The 18,028-nt window shown below is 45.8% G+C and overlaps 1 protein-coding gene across 2 annotated transcripts in view; it reads left to right on the top strand.

Moving 5' to 3' along the window:
• Window positions 1-18,028, top strand: part of MGAT5 (alpha-1,6-mannosylglycoprotein 6-beta-N-acetylglucosaminyltransferase) — a 335,238-nt gene that overhangs the window by 16,205 nt on the left and 301,005 nt on the right. The window lies entirely within an intron of this gene.

Here is an 18,028-nt window from a genome sequence, read left to right on the forward strand (position 1 = left end):
ATCATTTGGCCTGATTTTTATTTTATTTTTTATTTTATTTTATTTTTTAATGTTTATTTATTTTTGAGAGAGACAGAGTGCGAGAGCATGAGTGAGGGAGGGACAGAGAGAGAAGGAGACTCAGAATCTGAAGCAGGCTCCAGGCTCTGAGCTCACAAACTGTGAGATCATGACCTGAGCTGAAGTTGGATGCTTAACTAGCTGATCCACCCAGGTGCTCCCAGCCTGATTTTTAAAGTGAGATACCTCAGATCCTTTTATCAAGGAAACTGCCCTACATTGGATCCATAGGCCAGGATTCTTTTGGGGAAATGTTTGAGAAAGCAGGAAATTCACCAACTTCATTGGCTGAGGAGTGGTGATTTTTTGCTCATTTTGAAGGCTCTCTTACCTCTCCCCTCCCATTTTGAGCCCCATTCACTTGGTCTGGTGTAGTATGAATTTTGATCTTAATCCTGACTTTGTGGAAAGAATCAAAAACATGCAAAAGACCTGGAGGACAGGAACTTAAATATCCATGAGTGATTCATCTCCTGGTCAGGTGAATGACAGAGTTAAATGTGCAGCTGCTGGGTTCAGATAGATCCTGTTACCATTTCATAGATCTTATCACAATGAAAAGTGGAACATCTATGTGTCGTCTTCAAACAGACAATCGGAAGGTGAGGACCTCCCATACAGAGTAATACCTCTAAAAGTGGACCTCTTGAGCATTTAGCTGGTGTTCAGGGGAAATACCAGGCACTCCTGGGAACCAAGCCTGGAGCATATTGTCTAATTTCATGCTGATGACAGTCCTGTAAATTAGATTCCCTTTTTTTCATTTAACAAATGTGAAACGAGGTTCGGAGAAGTTAAGTGTCTCATCTGCAGTGACTTCACATGATTGTCAGGTGGCCATATTATTTTATCATCCAAATCTGAACACTTCTGAGTGTAACAGAGGATGCTAGTAATGATTATGCTGGGATTATAGGCATCCGTGGTAGTTATGGCCCCCTTGCTAATAAAGTGCAGATTGGGAGTTTAATTCAGGGCTCTGGTTCCAAGGCCTGCCTATTCTCCATGAGATGTATTAGATCAGGTTGCCTCATCTACAGATGAGTTGGTCAGGCATACACTGAATAACCTTCTAAAGAGGAGTTTTATGCTAGGTATAGAGCCAAAGAGAAATGCCTCTGAGGCTAGGTAAAAGTTCCCTTTGGCAAGAGAAATGTCTCCTAGGGATGTTCTTTCATATAAAAATGTAGAAAGGGTTTTCTTGGAAAGGCAGATGGTTTTTCTCTTCCTCAAAAGTGGTTTTCCATTATTTGTTTAAAAGAAGGGGTCTGCTTTAGCATTTATAAGAAAGATAAAGTGAGACTCATAAACTCTCATATCCAGGCAAACATCTTCATAGCCAGTAGCTGTGATGATACAGAGTGATATAGTAGATTCTTCCATAGTGAGGTGTGTAGATGAAATTTACTACCCCTGTTTTTAGCACTCTGTCCATGACTGTTATTATCAAGGCAGATTTGTGTGGGATAATCATTACTGTGGGATGTTAAAATGAAATCCCAGCACTTGAATATATAGCACTGCCAGTATTGGACATTCCGGCTTGTGATGAGCCTCTGTGCCTCTGTGAGCCTCAGACACACACATGTGAACACACTCAGCAGAGGTGCAGACACAAAGATAAATGAAGCTCAAGGTACTTATAACTGACATTACAGCCCAACCATGAAAAGTAACAGGGAACATCACATAGCTCCCCAGGATTGTTTATTCCCTATGTCATAGTCTCTTGCTGCCTTCTAGGCCCATTGAGGTGTGAAAGCAAAAGTTTCCTAACAGCAGTTCTGTAAACACCAGGCCCCTAAAAAAGTCCTGCCGGATTGCCATTCATCAAGTCAGCGGTGTCAAAGAATGACATGCCATTCAAAGGCACTGCTGGAAACCTAGACCCTGCAGGCGGATGGGTAAGAGGTATGTGGTTGGAAATTTAGGACTTGACTTTCAATTGAGAGCTGTTACTTGGCCTTCTTTCTACACCCAAGTGCCTTGGGGCTCTGCCTTCTGAACCTTGGAACACCCCTAAAAGACAGTCCCCGAGTGAACAAATGAAACCTTCCGTGATGAAGCCTTCTGCCATCAGGAGTGACCAGTGGGCCAGGAGAGATGGACATTGGGGGGCAGGGGGCTCAGGGATTTGCACCTGCTCCTGTGATTTGTTTAAGCCACTCCCTGAAGAATACAACAATCTCTGGTTGTTGTCTTTCTAACATCCAGACTGTAAAAACTACAGACTACAAGAAAACAGGGCTGGAGAAGGGGAAGCAGGGGATAAATGAAGTGGCCTAGGTAGCAAACAGCAGCCTTTCTGCTGTGGAAGTGACAGATCGTGGAAGCTGCAGAACAGCTGTGCTGGCTTGGGTAATGAGGGTCTTCTGGAAATGGAGGAGGAAAGATCAGCTGGGAAGTCCGAGGTCTGAGGGCCCATGCTTTCCCTGCCACTAACTAGCTCTGTGAGCCCCTGTCTCTTCTGCAAAAGTGGGCAAGTTGGGTCAGATGCTCTCCAGCGTGACTTCCAGCTCTATAAGTCTTTGATGCTGAGCCACCAAACCGTCTTTGTAGGGCTCAGCAAACATTTACTGAGTACTTAGAGGTCAGGCATAGGGACACAACGGTGAGTGCAATGTCTGACCCTGTGTCTGCAGTGGGGGCCTCTCATAAACCCTCCCCTTGTTCCCATAGTAATAAGAACAGCTGAGTCTTATCAGTGTTTGTTATGTGCCTGGGAGTTATGGATACTTCCCTTTGATTTATATCTGTTAGCTCTTTTAATCTCCCCAAAAACCCTGTAAGGTAGGTACAATTGTCCTAGTTTTAGAGATTAGGAAACCGCGACACCGAGAAGTGAAGTAACTTGTCCAGTTTTATAGTTAACATGTGGTAGAACCAGGATTTGAACCCCGGGAGCCTGACTTTAGAACCCACACTGTAGCTCCTGTGGTGTGTTTGTGTATGTGGTGGGGGTGGGGGTGGGGCGTCACACCTGTTTGTTGTCACCTTTGCTGGACTGTCAGCTGCTTGAGGGCAGCAACCATGTTTGCCTTGTTAACTTGTATTCCTAGTGTCTGGCTTAGTGTAGGCTCTGGGGTGTTTTTGTTGAATGGGTGGGTGGGTGGGTGGGTGGATGGATGGATGGATGGATGGGTGGATGAGATCAATAGGGTCTTCCGGGGAGCTTGTAGTCTCAAGAGGAAGACAGATCCATAAACATCTAATGGTGGGCATTGTCAGGTGGAAAGAGTGCTTTGTCTAATCTGGGGCATCAGGGAAAACTTCCTTGCAGATGATGCCTCAACTGAGCCTTGAAAAATGTGCTGCCGAATTTGGGGACATCAGGTGGGAAAGGCATGCCAGGCAGGGAGATAACTCTCAGAGATAATGTGGGATAACTCTGGCATTGCTTCAAGTGGTCAGCTGTTCCTGGAGCACCTCTAGAGGGCAAGGCAGAGAGGCTGTTGGAGATGGGGCTTTCCCTAGGAAGGTGATTGGGCTTGCTCCTGAGAACTGTGGAGAGCTCCTGAAAGGGTTTAACCAAGGGAGTGACATGGGCAATTTTGATTTTCAGATGGGGTGTTCTGGCTGCAGTGTGAGGGGTGGAAGGAACAGGAATGAGGTTGGGGCAGGGGAAGAGCTCCTGTGGTAGTCTCAGCAAGGGATCATGGCAACTTGAAGTGGAGGTGCAGGGAAAGAAAGGAGGCTGGAGGGGTGAGAGGGGAGGGTGACTCTTATCTTTGGACATGGTAAATTCAAGGCATCCTAGGTACTTCCACAGGAGTGCAAAGCTGGGCTGAGCCTGGGAGGCTAAGGACCGGGGTCAGTGTGGGTTAGGCATTGCTCATATCAGGTGGTGGTTAAAGCCTAGAGAGTGCATGACATCACCCTGAAAACAGTGTTACCCTGGGAGAGACAGTCCCTGGAGGCTAAGCCAGAAGGAAACCCTGTGGGAATATCTAGAGAGGCCTGATCCTGCCAGAGCAGAACATGGGTTTTATGAGATGGATAATCCTCATTGTAGTGATAACATTTTTTTTGAGCCCTTCCGGGGTGTCGGGCGTATTTATGAGCACTTTGGGTACTTTTACTTCTTCTTCATAGAAGCCCTATGAGGTAAGTGTTCTGATCCCCATTTCACAGCTGAGCAAAGTGAGGCACAGAGAAGTCACAGTTACCAAAGTCCACATGCATTACATGACCAAAGGGCTCTGGTGAGATGAGGCTGCCTAAGTTTTTAATGTGGACATCTCTGAAGACCTTTGCAAATTCCACCAAATGAATCAGAGGCTGAGAAGAGAAGGGAGGGTATTGGAGCTGTCTTGAGGGCAGGAGGACTTAGGGTCAAGGTGGTTTTAAAGAATGAAAGAGCCAGCTCAAAAGGGGATTTTGAAGATGTAGTCAGGAGCTGGTCTGGGGTCTCAGGACCACCGCATTAGGTGAAGGATCATTACATGCAGGAGGAGGGAAGAGGCCTGTGGGAAGGGGGAGAAAGAGGAAAGGGGGAGGGGAGAAAAGTCAGGGAGGGGAAGGAATAAGAAGGGGGAAGCCTGGAGGGAAGAAATCTGGAGGAGCAGGTCTGTGGTCAACCAGGAAGTATCCAGAAAGGTAAATCCCCCTAGACAGACTGAAGGCAGGTTAGTGGTTTTCAGGAGTTGGGATGAAGGGGAAAATGGGGAGTAACTACTTAATGGGTTTCTTTTTGAGATGATTAAAATGTTTTGGAACTAGACAGAGGTGGAGGTTGCACATTATTGTGAATGTACTAAATGCGACTGAATTGTACATTTTAAGGATTAATTCAATGATAAGTGATTTCTGTCTCAATAAAAAAAAAAATTGGAAAGGGGAGAGGTGGGAAGGAAGCAAAGTGGGTCACATCCGACGACCAGATTTTTCTGGCCCCTGCCCACTCCCTGTTATGTAATGGTTTTATTTTCATCACCTCCCAACAACTGACAGAATGCTAGCACTGTGAGATTCAGTTCTCTCTCCTAGAGGAACAGCATGGGAACAGCACGACACACAGGGAATGCTCAGTACTGAGCACTGTTGGAATGAATGAAGGAATGTTGAGTGGATGGATGAAGCAAGTCAGGCAGGCTTCTGGAAATGGACCCGGGGAAGGGGGTGTCGGTTTGGAATCGTTGGCTGAGGATAAAGGGAAATTGGAGCGCCCTGAGGACAAGAAAAAGCCCGAGTTTCTGGTGTCAGAAGAGCTGAGGAGGATGGGAGCGTGAAGTCACCTGGTAACACTGTTCATGTGCTTTCTGTGTATTCATCTCCTTTTTCTGGTACTGCTCAACTGCCTGAGTGCAGAAGAGAAGGTAGACTCTTGCGTGAGATCAGGTTTGTTGGGCATTTTGCTGGATGATGAGAGTGGGAAGACAAGGACTTGGGAAGAGAGGGCTTTGGTAATAAATGGCTCAGGGAGGTAGGGGAATCTGGGAGGGGTTGGATCTGAGCCCTAGAAAATGGAAACAGAACTCTTAGGTGTGGGGGCAGGCCATCAGTGTTGGGAGTGGAGACCAAGACAGCTGACCTGGATAAGGTATCAGGGATGTGGCTCAGGTGGAATGAAGGTGAAGGTCACTGGGCTCCAGGTGGCTACTGCGTTGCAAGCCCAGACCAGTGATTTCCAAAATTTGGGACTCAGGGTAACCTGTGGGGTATGGGAAAAAAATGTGAACAGTTTAACTTACATTTATTTCCATTAAAATCAAGGGCCTATGTGTTAGCAATATATACATGTTTATTATTTTAAAAAGAATGAACAAATCTTAGGGGCGGATGCTTACTTCTTACGAATGGGATAGGTGACCAAAGTAGTGGTGAGGACTACTGGTTTGGTCAGTTGGAAAGGTCCTTGGATAGTCATGTTTGGAGGTGAAGTCATTTAGAAGAGCAGGTCACATGGCTTGCTGAAACAGAAGTTCTGTGTCTCCTGTGTCTCTGTCACCATTTTCTGGTTGACCAAGTAAGGGTGGATACCTACCAGAAGGGCATAAGTTTTCCCTGGAGTGAGTGGCTCTTTGCAAACCCCTTATGTGCTACAGACCACCTTTTTTAAGTGACCACAAACTATGTGTTCAACATTCCTCGTAGAACTTGAATACCCACCAACTTCAATTCTTCAACTAGAATTCATTTCCACCCTTGAAACCTGTTTTTGGGGGGTTGGGTTTTTGTTTTTGTTTTTTTAAATTGGATTTTTTTTCCCATTTTTTTTCTGACTTTCTGGATATTCACTGATGTTCTCCCCTCTCCCCAAGAGATTATGACTTAGGGAAGTTTTGTTTTGTTTCGTTTTGAACCTGGGATACCTTTTTCCTTGCAATTGAAATTTGAGCTGAGACTGGCTCACAAGATCTGAGGAGGGGAGGGGTGGGCATGGAGGAAGAGACTGGTCCTGAGCCAAGGTGACCTGGCTTCTAATTCTGACTCTGCTGTTCTGTGCTTCTGGGCAAGTTGCTTCATCTCTCTGACATCTGTTTCATCTTAAAACTGGAGGGGTGATTATTTGATAGGTTTGGGGGGAAATTAAAGGAATTAATGATATATGCAAAAGTCCCTTAAATGTGCTAGGACTCCATATGCTAGTTCTTTCTCCTTGACACTTCCCACCCCACCTCCAGTTTCCTCTTAGGCTCGCCTCTAGTGGACTTCCAGTCTGACGGAAGAGGCGGATAAGAAAGAACAAAGGGCATTATCTCTGAGACTTCCTCTGGGGCTGGATTAAAGGTGTCCATGATGTGGGCCAGCCCATGTTTTCCTCGTGATCTTTGGTGTGTTCCTTGCCCCAGCCTTTATTCTGATTTAAGGACAGTTTGGGGCATCATCCCAAGTTCTTTTATGGTGTTAATGTTGAAACAACTCATTAATTATGAACCTGCCCCTGTGTCGTAAAATGTGTTCATAAGGAACCGATTTCATAGGGGGCAGAAGAGAAAGTAATGTTAACCCCTACCCCTAACCCCATTTCAGATATTAAATCAAAGGAAATGAGTTCTGAGAATATTTTGAATTAACATGTTTGAGTCGGGTCATTTCAAAAGCCCTAGTGTGGTTTTGGAATAGGAAGCTTCCTGTTTGAAGATCATCACGTTGTCCATGGCCAGGAGACCCTCCCCAGCCTGTTTGCGACATCCTGTAGCCAGGCCCTGGGGAGTGCTGGGTGCCTGTCCCCAAAGCCAGGTCTTTACCTTTGCATGACGACATGTGCTTGCTTGGTGGATCTGACTGTGCTTCTCTCTGCATTTATTTGGAGTACTGTTACTCCTTCAAGAACGGAGGAAGAATGGCAGAAGTTTAAACATCATTCTGGAGTCTTTAGAAATGTTGTGAAGAAGAATAGGCCTGTGAGCTCCAGGTGGCCATTGATTTCCAAAATCTGGGGCTCAGGATAACCCTTAGGGTATGGGGAAAAAATGTGAAAAGTTTAACTTATATATTTTTTTCATTAAAACCAAGGGCCTGGGTGTTAGTAATATATTTATGTTTATTATTTTAAAATGAATGAACATATCTTAGGAGTGCATGCTCACTTCTTACGAATGGGATAGGTGACCTGTCTGTTGCTAGGATAATTGGGTGTGAAGGTCCCTTCCTACCCCAGGAAAATATTTTGTTGTTTAGTTAAAAATGACTACCTTTTCATTTATAACTGGAATTTCAACACAGATATTAATGTATTTGGGGCTTCCCCCTCGCCCCCGCTCCAAGAGAGTTATGATAACATCAGGCTCTGTTTTGAAATTCCTCATCACTTTACTTCTGTATTAGTAAGTGGGCTAGTAGTACAACATAGTCATGAGCATCAGAACTAACTCAGGAAGAGAGCCTAGCACTGTCCCTGAAGTATCATGGTCACTCAAGACATAATAAGTGGTATTCTAATTTCAGTTTAAAGAAAAAAAGCACTCCGATTCTATGCAGGCAGCGTAGCAGTGTATGAAAAGGAACCAATTGATTAAACACTTAGAAAGTTTCGAAAACCTCCTTTTAAATCCCAAGATATTGGCATTCATGTGATGGATGTCTTGAGGAAGATAAAAACAGTTGAATCTTTTTAGTGGAAGAAACAGATCCTTTCACAGGAAGTGGTACTCGAAAAATATTGCTGTAATTAAAATATACAGTGGAGTTAGTTTCCAGGAAATGTACCGTTTTCATGGCTTGAAGGAGCCTAACAGAGTTAGGAAAAAAAAAAAAAAAGAAAGAAAGGAACAGCCTCTCCTGGAAATTAGCATTTTTCCCCCCTTCTCTCCTGTTTGAGATCTTTCACCTGGTGATAGAACTGATGTTGGGATGAATGGCTCCTGGAACTCTGTTGTAACAGCGCCTCCCCTTCCCCCTCTATTCCTGGGAATCTGTGAGGTTGAGAGGGAAACACATTCCATCTTTATGCACAATGAATGCTAACTGGAATTCGGCATTTTATTCATTTGTGAATATAGGCAACAGACCACAGTAGTATTAGAAGTATCCTGACATGGTGCGCCTGGGTGGCTCTGTCAGTTAGGCATCCAACTCTTGATTTCGGCTCAGGTCACCATCTCACGCTTCCAGAGTTCTAGCCCCACATGGGGGGCTCCGTGCTGCCAATGTGGAGCCTGTTTGGGATTCTCTCTCTCTCTTTCTCTCTCTGCCCCTCCCCTGCTTGTGCAAATAAATAAATAAATACTTAAAAGAAATTTATGGAAGTATCCTGATTTTGTCATCAGTAAGTTCATGTCACATTTTGGTGGTTGCAGATATCCCCAAATATTATTACACTCCTCACTACTTCAAAATGATTATAGATAACAGCTGCTATTAGATCTTGTTACTTGGTGTCTTGATAAAGAGCACCCATTTTTGTATCACAGTTAAAAACTAGTGTGATAACTAAATCTGAGTATAGTTTGTTTACTCTGAAATTATTTGAATTTCATTTGATGCCTTTGAAAAGAATGATTCAAACGTCCAGCGGTCGCACTCATTTGCCAGTGGGGTCCATGGCATACAAAAAGTTAAGACCCTCCTCTTCTCCTGGGGTTTAAATTTTACCCTAACAGACTAGGACTGGTGGAGTGGCTCTCAGCTCTACCTGCCCATTAGAATTGCCTGGTGATTCCCAGTGCCCAAGCCATACCCCACACCAATTAATTTGAACTCCTGGAGGTGGGACCTTAGTGATTACAGGTGAACCCAGTGTGCAGCCTAAGTTGAGAACCATTGGTCTGTATGTTCAGATCAACCATTGTACTTCTCTTTCCCTTCCTTCCTTATTGTTTAAATAAGAAATTAAGTTTTATGCTCATGGCAGAAAATTCCAACAGCACAGAAGAGCAGAGCTCTCCCACTTTTCTAGAGATAACTGTTGCTAATAATTTTTGTGCATAAACAGTCATTAGAGACCCACACATCCACACGGTATATCTATAGTGGGATTGTATGCACGTGTTACACCATACAGACATATCTTACACATTGTTTTCACTTCTATCATAGAGAGCTCTCATTACAATTTCTGAGCTAGATTGGTCCTTGAGATTAGAAATTCTCTTTCAGACTTTGGTGTTTTTGATTTGTCTAAAACTAGGGAGCCTGATCTCTGTAGGCCCAGTTCAGGAGTAATTTGGAGACCATGTATCCTTATTTCCTTCTTTTAGGAACTGGTGCAGTAGAGAGGAAAGAACAGCATTGGCCCATCTGGGGTGTGGGACTCTTGGGGGGCATATTGCTTATCCGTGTAAACTTCTTTGAATCTGTGTGCTTATCTGTCAGTTGGAGACAAAGAATGCCTCCTCACAGGGCTGTTGTGAAAGGTGTACGAGGTCCGTGACAGGTAGCTATTATCATTATCCTCCTTGCTGATTGTGTTCCCCAAAGGAGGTTGAAATGTTCCTTGGGCGCCTCAGAGTTCCTTTTCCTATTAGTGTGCAGGTAGTGGAAAGCAGAAGGGAAATTAAAAAAAAAAAAAAAAAAATCCTCGCGTACCTACTATAGAGACTCTACAGACCCTACCCCTATATCTTGGGGTTGCTATCCTCTGGTTGGATTAGGAGTTAGGTTCAAGGCCACACTGATGATGATTTTGCCTTATCAGCTGTTCTTAGCTTAGTGCATATACCTGGTTAACAAACTCATAGAAAGGCCTCCACATGCTTATTGACCCACATCTTTGCATTTCATCTCACTTGCAATTTGTGTTCAGAGTGAGAGCCAGTATCAGAGCTCCTGGCAGGAGACAGAATTCACCCCACATGGTTTGAATGAAGACTAATGAAAGGGACAGTCAGTCACAGAGGTGCTGGCCAGACATGATAAGGCACCCAGGGACTGCCAGTAGGGGAGAAGCAGTATCAACACTAGGGCCAAGGAGGCAAGAGGAGGAAGTAGGTTCACCAGAGCCCAATGAGATCTAGGATTGGAAAGGGGCTTCCCAGAAAGAGCTGTAATCTAGAAGAATGGTGCCCAAAGATGTGGCATCCAAGGAGAGAGGGAGCTTGGAAGGAATGCCCTCACCTCTTTCACCCTTTCTGCAGTCCCCTACTGGGCCTTTGGTTAGCTGCTCCAGTGGGAAGGCCAGCAGGCAGGGGAGCCCAGGTGATGTAGTCTGCAACCATTGGTGGTCAGGGCACAGAATAGGTCTGAGAATGGGTCGGGGCCAGACAAACAATAAGCACGTAACCAGCACAGAGCCGTTAGATGTTGAAACTGTGTGAAGTGCCTTCCAGAGAACGGAGTACGTAGATGGTGCCCAGTAAAATTTCCTTCTCCTTGCCTCGTAGGATTTGGATGGCAGCTTATTTACACTTTTCTTAAAAGAGCACAAGGCCATTGAGGCAGAGAGCAAAGGAGGAAGAGCTTCACTTACTAAAAAGCAAACCCTTGAATCAAGATTTGTCATATTTTTCTGAGCTCAGAGAAGCTGTCCATGTAAGTTGTCCCCCAGTTCATGGCTGCCACAGGGCAGGCAATATCCCAAAGACATGAAGGTCCAGTCGAGGAGATGTTAATTTGGAAATTCCCTCTCTTGCTCCTCGTGACACCCATGCCTGGAGGTTTCCGGTAGTCATCTCTGGTAGCTAGGAAATCACACCGGTGCTGGAGCGGCCTCCCTTTCACTCTACAGGTTGCATCTCAGTGCTCAAGACACTGGGCTGCTTCTGTAAGTTGAGCCTTCCAGTGTATTTGAAAAGTGAGCAAATTCATATTAAGATTAGAAACACCATAGGGAATCTTAAATGTTTGCATAGAAGAACGGAACGCTTTTTAACACAGGGCAACATAATACAACTTAATCATGCTTCTCGCAAGTTAATTATAGGAGTTACAAATATATGGAGACAGCACGCTATATAGGTGGTGTGGTCTGGTAATGAGGTACCAGTTCAAAGTTAATGACAAAATGCCTTCTGTTTCAACTCCATTGTATCTCTGTGAGGCTCTGTGACTTCTAAGTGTTACAAGTCTGGATTTGAGGCTGCTGTGAATTGGGCTCTTGCCAAATCTACACCCCGTCTCTCCATGTTCGGTGTCCTTTGATTCTCGTTGCCTCTGTGCCTTCTCTGACTCAGGCTTGGAGAGAGTCAAGGTTGGAGTGTGTCTGCATTTTGCATAATTATCCGGCTGACAGAGCATGAGGAAGTGAACCTTGCAGGAACTTCCCTTCCATGGGGACAGCTCTCCCTTTTGTCTCCAGATGTTGACTTTTTTAGATCACTGCTAGTCCACAGAGACCTTAGTGAAGGAAAATAAATGAGGTAAATGTAAAATCAATGTCTTTTTATTTATTTTTTTAAAATAATTAACTACTGTTGAAAGATGTGGGGCCCGAGTCTTGGCTGATGAACATGGAGAACTGTTTTTTGTTTTTTGGTTTTTTTTTTTTTTTTTTTGTGAACTGTGTTTTATCTCCAAGTTACATGCAGGTGTGACTGAGACCCTCTTTTAAAAGTATGAATGGTTCTCTGACTCCAGCTGTAGATCATCAGTGCATTAATGAAATAGGGAAGGGGTTTGCAGCATCAGTTACATAAGGACTGAAGGAGCTTGTTAAAAAGGCAGGTAGGTCTCAAGCCGGTCCCCCACTCCAGTCCCAAGGCACAGCGCCCCATCTCAGGTGGCTCAAGAAAGAGAAACACTGCAACATAGGACGTCGACCCCCTTTAGCCTTTTTAAAGGTGCTGATGCTTGATCAGATCTTTGGTATATTTTTTTTTTTTTGGGTCAAATCAGCATTGTAAAATTACTCTGCACCTTCCTCCAGACTACACTTTTTTGTTGAGTTTCGTTTTGACCCCCTGAACTTCACACAGCCTGTCATTGGCAGGACAGATGCTCAAGGGCTAATTTCCCTGGAGAGGGATCCTGCTGTCACATGGTGGGAGATGCTGTCTTGTTTAAAAACAGAGAAATAAAACCCTCCATTGAACTCAGTGGTCTCCCTGAAGAGGTCTGAAAAGTAATCCAGTGGCGTGTGTTTGTTTCAAGCCTGTGTTGTTATTAATCCTGTTACAAATGATAATGCTTTCCATTTACAGGCTTGCTGTCTCAGAGGAGTTTTATGTATTGCATACTAGACCCTGCTGGGTGATTAAGCCACTCACTCGGCATCTTACAGGCCACTCGAGGACTATTTGCTTATGGCAGACTACCGCACTTCTTGGAGCGTTTGCTGAGTGGCACATTCACTGGTGGTTATGTGGGAAGGGAGTGTCCTCGGGGCCTAATGCTTTGGGGGTTGAGGCCCAGAGAGATGGGGCTGTCCTTCTGATCCTATCCCTTTATCTTTCCTACATCATTAGAAGCTTCTTTGTGGGGCAGGGGCAGGACTGTGGCTTTCTTTTTAAGGTCTTTTATCCCATAGGGGAAAAAATACGGGAGCCCTTTAAAAAACAAGAGGTGGTTAACTCAGTACTTTTGTAAATAAGAGGAAGACACAGCATTTTCCACTCCGTGTTAAAGTTTCAACCTAGAAGACAGAGAGACCTGCTGGCTAATTAAGGCAGTGAGGGTAAGGAGGAAGAATATGGGACACATGAATGGTGGGGGGGTGGACAGATATGCAAGAGAGCTTCTGAAGGGCAGTTTGCCCACTTCTGTAGTGTTTTAAGACACAACGCTTCCAAGCTCTGAAATCCATGTGACCCTTTCAGAACTGAAGTAGGGAGGCTGTGACTGATTTACCTAAGGAACTGGTGCTATCATTGCCCGCCCTTTCCCCAGGCTCTGTGCTTGACCAGTCTATGCTGCGACCGGACGTGCCAGGCAGAGGGCGAAAGCAAGTCTCGTCTGGGGAGACTGGAAGCCCAGCAGAACCCCCATTCCACCTGTCATGGGAGACAGGAAACCCAGGGGCTCCACTGGTTGGTTGGTGTGTCCCTGCAGCTGGCACAGATCTCAATCAGTGGCTCTGATTCTCAGGCTCTGTAAGATGACCCTTTCATCTGAAGTCGGCTAACAGTGACCACACCCCTCAGACTCTAAAAAAAAAATTTTTTTTTAATGTTTATTCATTTTGGAGACAGAGGCAGCATGAGTGGGGGAGGGGCGGATAGGGAGGCACAGAATCCAAACCAGCCTCCAAGCTGTCAGCACAGAGACTGATGTGGGCTCGAACTCACGAACTGTGAGATCATGACCTGAGTCGAAGTCGGATGCTGAACCAACTGAGCCACCCTGGTGCCCCAGCTCTCCTCAGACTCTAAATCTAACCCAAGAAAATGGCCGAATACCAGCTCTCTCCAAGACCTGTACATTTTACCAAGTCAGAGGTAGATCTTTTGCAAGCCACTCTGACAAATGTGCTGTCTGTCATACCCTCACTAATGAGGGGTGAGGCAATCCAGGCAAATGAAACTCCTTGCTCAAGTATGACCGAGAAGCCTCTTTTTACATCTAAGTTTGATTCTGATCATTGTTTATGAGGGTCCTGTGTGAGGCTATCTTGGCCATGTGTGGCCTTTCCTGGTGAGTAACCGCATCCATTCTAAACAGGGAAGGACATTTTCCTCAAAATGCTAAAGTTTAGGGATAACAGTGGCTCAGATTGAAGAGGCCGAGTGTGATATTTCTGTCACAATGACAGCCCTGTGTTTTGGGTTAGTCCCACAGGATGGGAGCCCTCTTTTTAGCCCTTATTCTAATTCTGTGATGGGAGATGCAGGGGTGGGTTAGGACGTGTACTGACTTTGTTCAGGACTTTTAGAACTTGGCAGGCAGCCTCTGGGAGAATCCCTTCTTTCTCTGCCACCTGGGCATTTCTCTTGCCTGGACAGCTGTCTCCACCACCACACTGGCCCAGGCCACTACCACTTCTTGCCTGGAGGATGCAGTGGTCTCTGCTTCCATCTGTGTACACAGCATCTACAGAGAGCTTTTGGAAATGCAAACCAGATCACTGCCATCAGCCCACAGCTCCTCTCTCCCTCTGAGAGGCAGCCTGTCGAGGCGGTTGAGGGCTTGAGTGCTGAAGTTGGTTCAGCTCTGTTCTAGTTTTCACCAGCTGGGTGACATAGGGCAACTTAATTAACCTCTGTCCTCATCTGTGGAGATGATGATGCTATTAGAACCTGCATATGAGTGGTTATAAGGATTACATGTTTATTGGAGTATTTAGACCGGTGCTGAATGTTAGTTAGGTTTATTGTTAGGATTCTGCCTAAAATGCACGGCATCCTTACAAGCTTAGACTCCATCTCATGCTCTTGATGAAGCCTATGGGGTACGGCAAGATCCAAGGCCAGGCAGCTTCTCTAGGCCAGTTACTCCTGCTTCCTTCTGAGTTTTGTACCCACGCTGGCTTCTCTAAAGCACCAGGCTCTCTTCTTCCCCAGGGCCTTTGCACAAGCTTGACATCTGCCAAGAATGTTTGCTTCCTTTCCTCTTTTCTTGGTCAACTCCTGCTCCTCCTTCGTATGCCAATGTAATTGCTTCTTCCTCAGGGAGGCCTCCCTGGATGACTGAGGTGAAAATAGGTCCACATCATTCTCTGTGGTATCCTTCCCCACCCCCATTCTTTTCTTTCATAGTGTCTGCCACAGTTGGTAATTCTGTATTCATTTGTACGTAGGGTTTCTTGATCTTCAAGCTCTCCTGTGCTTTAAGCTCCATGAAGCCAAGAATGGGCCTACAGCACCCAGCACAAGCCTGGCTTAGGGCCTGCACTACTCCCTAACTTGTGATGAATGAGTGCTCCTACCCTAGCTGGAATTGTGAGCTTCTTTCCTGGACCCTCTGTTGTTGTATGACATGGTGTTTATTTGCAGAGACCTTTCCAAATAACATTTCTAGGTCATAGGTCAGCCGTGAGGCCAGGAGATGGAGCTTAGTGGTTCTCAAACTGTAGCATGCATTAGAAACACCTGGAGGGCTTGTTAAAGCACAGATGGCTGAGCCCACCCCCACAGTTTCTGATTTTGTAAGCATGGTGTGGGGCTCTAGAAGTTGCATTCCTTTTTTTAAATTTTTTTATTTTTTTAAGTTTGTTTATTTATTTATTTTGAGAGAGAGGGAGAGGGAGACAGAGAAAATGTGAGGGGTGGAAGGGTAGAGAGAATCTCGAAGAGGCTCCACACTGTCAGCGCAGAGCCCAACCATGGGGTTAGAACTCATGAACTGTGAGATCATGAGCTGAGCCCGAATCAAGAGTCGGACACTGAACTGACCGAGCCACCCAGGTGGCCCTAGAATTTGCACATCTGACAGGTTTCCAGGTGATGCTGGGGCTGCTGGTCTGGCGGCCACGCTTTGAAAACCACTGCTAGGGGAACTCCAACAGTGCCCAGAGGCCTGCTAGGTCATGGAAGGTCACGGAGGGAATAAAGGGCTAGGAGAAAAATAAACAAGCTGGCTTGTTATGGGCGCTTCAGGTAAGTTTGTCCTACTTCCTGCCGTCCTCACTGAGCATAATTCTCTGTGCGGTTAACAACCTCAGAGTGGGAACACCTGCTCTTCCTACTTCTTTTATTGCTCGGGTGGTCAAATGCAGGGGCTATACGGGTTTGAGGTCTGGGATCCCTCAGGAGAAGAATGTTTTAAAGGAGCTTGTTGTAATCATGCTGTTAAGACCCCAAAGCTAGATCCCCAGGGGTTTGATTGAAGCTAGATTTAGCATAGTTATTGACGGCAGCTCCTTCTGCGGCGTGTTCTTGCAGAAACGCGCCTTGTGAAGGACACTTGAGTGGGCCCTCTCAGGTTCCTCTTCACTGACTGAGAGCGACAAGAAAGCTCTTAGTTTGCAGTGGTCCTAGAATAGGTAGGCACTTTCCAGAAGCGTGATCTCCTTCCTCATCATCACAGCCGCCATGCCGTGTTCATGGCTTTCAGGGGCTTTACATGGGCCCCAGCGGCAACTTCTTCCCCCGTGTCGGAGCGGGGGACTGGTGTTGCCGCAGCCAGGCCTTTGGCATCCAGGTTTGACATCCCTCCTGTGGATGTGCCTTCAGGTAACTAGCGTCTCGGTCTTTCCTGGCTTATAAGATGGGGATGATGCTACACAGGGCAGCTTAGGGTGTAGGGGTGAAAGCAAAGGAATCAAGTTGAAAAGACTTGCCACTTCTTCACTGCTGTGACCCCGAACAAGGTTGAATGTTCTGTAGTCTCCGCATCACCCTTCATCGTGTGGGGATTAGAATGGTACTTGCCTCTTGGGGTTCATGTGAGAGCTGGTGGGATCCAGGGCAATCCGTAGTTGAGATAATGGTGTTGTGCCGACGTTGAATGCTTGGTTTTGAGAAATGCATTGTGGTTGTGTAAGATGTTCACGTTAGGGACTCTGGACAGTATACAGGGAATCTGTACCGTCTTGGCAACTTTTCGGGAAATCAGGAATTATTCCCAAAGGAAAAGTGTATTTTATCTTATTAACATTCATTTATGAGAGAGCGTGTGAACGGGGGAGGGGCAGAGAGCGAGGGAGACACAGAATCCGAAGCAGGCTCCAGGCTCCGAGCTGTCAGCACAGAGCCCCACGCGGGGCTCGAACCCACGAGCCGTGAGATCATGACCTGAGCTGAAGTTGGATGCTTAACCGAGTCACCCAGGTGCCCCAAGGAAAAGTATATTTTAAAAAGTGTGAAGCATCCAGCAAAGTGCTTGGGATTTAATAAGATCTCAGTAAACGGTAACTCAAAGGGTCATTTTAACCAAAGTGTGTTGTCTGACTGACTACTTTGCAAATGATATATTAGGGGGCACCTGGGTGGTGCAGTCAGTTAAGCATCTGACTTCGGCTCAGGTTTGGTTTGTGAGCTCGAGCCCCGCTTTGGGCAAGCCCCACTTCTCTGTCTCCACCCTCACTCACTTGCATATTCTCTCTCTCTCTCTCTCTCTCTCTCTCTTCCTCCCTCCCTCCCTCCCTCCAAAACAAAACAGAAAACACAAATGGTGTATTAGTTTTCTACTGCTGCTATAATAAATTGCTAACGAGTAGCTTTAAATAACACAGATTTGTTAACTTAGGGTTCTGGAGGTCAGAAGTCCAAAATAGGTCTCATGGAGCTAAAATGAAGGTGTCAGCAGGACTGCATGTTTCCTGGAGGCTCTGGGGGAGACTGTTTTTTCCAGCTTCTAGAGGCAGCCTTGTATTCTATGCCCCATGGCTCCGTCTTCGAAGCTAGTAATCAAATCACTTTGACTTCTGCCTTCATCGTTATATCTGCTTCTGACTCTGACCCCCCTGCCTCCCTTTTTTAAGGATCTTGTGATTACATCTGGCCCATTTGGATAATCCAGGATAATCTCCTTTTAAAATCCTTAACTTAATCATATCAGCAAAGGCCCTTTTACCTTGCCAGGTAACATGTTCATAGGTCCTGGACAGAGATGTCTGTGGGGGAGCATTCTGCCCACCGCAAGTGGTACCTGTTCTTTGATTTTCTTGGGTGAAGTTTATGCGCAGGGGGCAGAGAAAGGAGCTTTGCTCTCCAGCTGTTTACCTTGGAGGTGTGAGCTCTGTGTGGGTGGGTGCCAAGGGTTCAGGCCACTGTTT

This window comes from Panthera tigris, chromosome C1 (assembly GCF_018350195.1).
Source record: "Panthera tigris isolate Pti1 chromosome C1, P.tigris_Pti1_mat1.1, whole genome shotgun sequence".
Lineage (NCBI taxonomy): Eukaryota > Metazoa > Chordata > Mammalia > Carnivora > Felidae > Panthera > Panthera tigris.